Source organism: Pogoniulus pusillus, chromosome 7 (genome assembly GCF_015220805.1).
Source record: "Pogoniulus pusillus isolate bPogPus1 chromosome 7, bPogPus1.pri, whole genome shotgun sequence".
NCBI classification, from domain to species: Eukaryota; Metazoa; Chordata; class Aves; order Piciformes; family Lybiidae; genus Pogoniulus; species Pogoniulus pusillus.
Window position 1 is genome coordinate 30,793,313 of NC_087270.1, and position 4,687 is coordinate 30,797,999.

At 42.8% G+C, this 4,687-nt stretch overlaps 1 long non-coding RNA gene across 1 annotated transcript; it reads right to left on the minus strand.

Annotated features, from left to right (window-relative positions):
* Positions 1-254: 254 nt before the first annotated feature.
* LOC135177142 (uncharacterized) lies at positions 255-2,118 on the minus strand. Its single transcript, XR_010302946.1, has 4 exons — positions 2,008-2,118; positions 1,846-1,888; positions 1,619-1,735; positions 255-883 (listed from the first exon to the last, which is right to left on the minus strand). It is a non-coding gene; the product is annotated as an uncharacterized LOC135177142 (long non-coding RNA).
* Between the last annotated feature and the right edge of the window lie 2,569 nt (positions 2,119-4,687).

The following is a 4,687-nucleotide window of genomic DNA, read 5'->3' on the forward strand; positions in this document are numbered from 1 at the left end:
GATCTCTAGCTGCTCGGGCAGCTTCCTTATATCCCCCTCATTCCAGCTGTCCTTTCTTCCACTCCTTGTAGAGTTTCTTTTTGTGTGCCAGAATGTCCAGCAGCAACTTGCTTAGCCAGGCAGGCCTCCTAACATTCTTCCCTGCTTTCCTCTTTGTTGGTATGCACTGCTCCTGGACACAGGGGAGGTGATCCTAGAACACTTACATAGATATATATATAACTGATATGGCTCATGTCTTACTGCTGTTGTGGGTGAACCAAAAGACTCAAACCAAGGAGGTGCATCTGTTTTTAATACTTATTCATCAGTATTTACCTTCCACCTGAACTCCAAGTAAAAACACTCAAGCTGTGACTCTACATGTCAGTCCTGCTAGATGTGTTCAAAGTTCAGAGAATAATTGATTTCATATAGAAGGGACTTTTTGGCAAGGCCAGAGGGTGAACATCAACCAGTGTGAATAGGAGCCTATAATCACTTTAATATCACATTATTATGATTATTATTAAATACATCAAATGTGTCCAGAAATGTCATTTTCTGTCTTTTCAATGGCAATGGGGACAGAATGTTTGGGTGAATTGTTCCTGTGTAGGACATGCATGACAATATACAGGCACTGCATATCCCTTCAGCAGAAGTCAGTAGATGAAATGGTTTTGACTTATGACTGTAGACCTCTTCTGACCTCTCATAGATAGATCTCAGCTTGTACAGCATTTTTAACAGTAAATTGTCTGGAAGTCAAGGAGTTTATTTGTGATGAAAAAATAATCAGTGCTTACAGAAGCTTGGTTCCTTTCACAAGCCTTCTGCTCCTTCATTCAGCCTGAGAAGCAGACAGTCTTCAGGAGTCCCTAAAGTGAATGTCATAGTCCTCCTGTGGAGAGAACATACATGCCACATATCTGAATCTACTGAAGAAATGGAGCAAGAGAGGAGGGAGAAATACAAATATGCTTCACACTCAGAATATGGTAATTTCACTCAGGATTCCTGAACCTGGAGTTGTTTCCTTTCCTCCTCACCACCTCAATCCCAAATGATTTGTTTCTTTCCAGAGTCATGGAAATAAGTTATCCAACTGTCTGTGTATAACTGCACATCCAACCCTGTCATCAACCATGAAACACTTGTGACTTGGAAACTACACTTACACATCAAATGTTGTCTGTATCTAGCATGACATCTAGGTACAGAGTCTCAATGGTCCCTTGCAAAAGCTTCCAATGACTTTGTTCAGTAATGCTGTATGTAGAGGAAGATCTGTACTCGTGTAGCATTATACTACTCTTGCTTTTCCTTCAAAGCCCCTGGACATGTGTAAGGGACAGTCCCTAAAGTAGATATCCTATGAGCCCAGACAACCTCCCCAAGAGAAGGGCAAAATGGAACTTGTGGGAAAGGGTCTAGTATCACTTCTCTTAACTTAACTTGCCACATTCTGAAAAAGCACTAATGCTGATGGCCCAACCACTCCAGGAGAGGTCTGGTGGCACTTGTTTTAGTCCTCTACATCAGGAAACAGTAGTGATGTCTCAACCACTCCAGGAACTGAAGTCTATAAAGAAGGGCTTGAACAAGCCTGGGTGGTGACTCTGTGTTGAATACCCACTCTGGCAGGTCTGACACTGGATCCAGGACAGGTGATTTTTTTTCCTCTCTTTTTTCTTCCCTATGTGGCATCTGCCATTGGAATGGGCTGCCCAGGTAGGTAGGGAAGACGCTGTCCCTGGAGACATTCAAGACAAGACAGGATGAGACATTTACTGCCATGGTCCAGTTGATTGAACAGGGCTAGGTGATAAGGTGGACTGGATGATCCTGGAGATCTCTTCCAACCTGGTTGATTCTAAGAGATAAAATAAGGAAGCAAAACCAGCACCTGTGAGGGATGTGGGAGTAATCATCAAGTCTCTAGCCTAACTAACCGGGGGGCCACTCAGGCCCCCCGGCCTTTGAATCCCCTCCACCAGACACCCAGTGCGCACCAAGGGCACTCACCAGTCCTGATGGGAGAAGGATCCCTCTGCCCAATTGGGCAAGCTTGAGGCTTCAGCCTTTCCTGGGTCCCATTAAATAGGGGAAGGGGAGCAGGGAGGGCAAAGTGGTGACACCTGGGCTGGGAGGAGACTCAAACAGGACCCAGATTAAAAAGGGGAGTGGGCAGGGAGAGCAAAGTGATCACACCTGGGGTGGGAGGAGACTCCAACAAGACCCAAATTAAAAAGGGGAGTGGGCAGAGAGGGCAAAGTGATCACACCTGGGGTGGGAGGAGACTCCAATAGGACCCAGGTGCTCTGGGTTTGGGGCATAAAAGGGTGTGTGGGTGGCAGTATCTGGGGATACTATCCTGTGAATGTGAGGATTTTCCTTTCAGGCTTTGTTGCTGAGCATCTCTATGAAGAGGTGAACAAGGCCTACATCTGCAGCAGGTTGGTACTCTCCCAGGGGTTCCAGAGAACAGCTCTCTGGAACTAACACTGGATAGATACTGGCAACAAGTCAGGACCTTTTCTTCACTTTCTTATCTCTTTTTTCTATGGAAAAGTGAAAGAGTTTTAAAGCACTTAATGCTGAATTCTTCTCATCTGCCAGCTCTAGTTTCTTTGTCAGTCACTGAACTTCTCCTGAAGTATGTAATGAGAGGGGGAAAAGAGTATGCTCGTAATGGTAGTCTTGAGAGAAGAGCTTAGGTAAAGCCAAGGTGAAGGAACTTGAATGCACTTCTGTGTGGATATTAACTGTATTGATAGGGCTGAGTGATAGGTTGGACTGGATGATCTTGGAGGTCTCTTCCAACCTTCTTGATTCTATGAATGCAAAGCGAATACAACAAGGATATAGCTACACAACAATGAAAAATGCACTGGAGTGCAAGTACTAGAAAGAGATGATTCACATTTTGATGGCAGATATTCTAACAAATATCAAGCCTAGTGCTTTTTGAAGGTCAGCTTGATTTAAATATATGCCTGAGATTTTGTTTTTAATCCTCTAGGTAGCACAAAGAGGTTTTTTTTCCTTTTTCTTCTTTTATTTTGATGATGTTTCCCTTTAGAAAATCTAATATTAAATTCTGCTTTAAAGCAACCAAGAGTAGCAAATTCTGCATGCTGCCTACATTGAGATCATCCCTAATTCTGCTGTTTCTCAGTGAGAGCTGCAAAAAGGAGCATGTAGTCAGCAAATCCTACTGATTTTAGCTCCTGATGGAAAGGTTAAATGAAGTTCAACTCCATTATAATAGAGCATCAGTTCAGGAGGTCCTGCATCGTTTGTCCTGTAGACTAGCAGGATCATCCCCTTTCAGTAAACATACTGGTTAAAAATTATACTAAACCTGCTGTTTTTCAACAACAGCTCTCCTTTTGACCTCTCTGTAACCCTGAGTATTAAGGCCAATTATCCAATTTGAATCACAGATGAGAGCTGTACTTTTTAGATGCATGTTAAATAACCTGCCACTTTCTTCTGACTGAAGACAGACACCCTGTCTACACAGGAAAATCCAGGCAGATAAGGAAAAAAGCATCACATCCCACTCCCAGAAGCCAGCCTAGACAAGCAATGTGCATATTTATTTAATATGTATGTTTTGAAATATTGAGAAACCATTGATCTTAATCTTAAAAGCTGACTTTAGCCTCCTTGCATGTACTTTACAACGATTTCCTCAGAAGTCCACTGCAAGTCTTCCCAGTCATGATGATACCAAAGCTGAGCAGCAGCCTGTGCACAGAAGGAACCAGGATAAGTATCTCTGAGCAGCTGGCTGGGTAAATACGAAATAGAGAAGACAAGACTCTTCAAAATTAATTTTGAATGATGAGATTTATTAGTCCCTGCAATGAAAATTGTGACTATCTAGCTGTTTGATTCATAGAGCACACATGCAATATTGCCTTTAGACTACTGTGTTAGCAGGGGATAGTCTAAAGGTCTAATTCAGTGTGAGAAGGCTTTCAAATCACATGGTTGGGTCTTAAGATAGCATTGCCAAACTTTCCTTCAGTGGTAAAGTTTGCTTCAGAAATATCTCTCAGAAAGGTTTCTAGATAAATTCAGCAGGGGGGGGGCCTTGGAGCAACTGCATTCACATCAGAGAGGGAACCACTAAAGCAAGTCTGGCCCTTCCCCCCAGGAGGTTTCAGAAGTAGAAACTGGTGTTCTCCAGTTTGTTCTGTCTTTTATGCTTTCCTGCAGTTCCTCAAGTTTGGAAGCTGGCAGTCAGTTCCTCTCTTAGCTTCCAGTTCCTCTGCTAATACAACTTTTGGAGATGTGTACAACTACAACCATTCTGGAATTTATTCCAGCAGCAGTGCAAACCTGGCACCATCAGAGACAGGGAAGAAGCATTACAAGTAAAGAACAAATGGACTTGAGGCAGTGCTGTACTCTGACTGAACATACTCACTTCTACTGCTTTTTTAGGTCTCTTCATGTCTCCTTACTTTCACTTCATGACATTTACTACAGAACTATATATATATGTCGTCCTCAAGCAGTCAACTACCAGACTGCACACTGCAACAACTCATCACACCTTGTATCAGATTTATATGTTTGTTTGCATGAGCCACTGTTTTATGTGAGGGGTAGAAATGGAGTCCATAGCTCACTAGTTTAGTGGGGTTTATTTTTAAGATAGCTAACAGTGAATTCTTTTTCAGGACACACATGG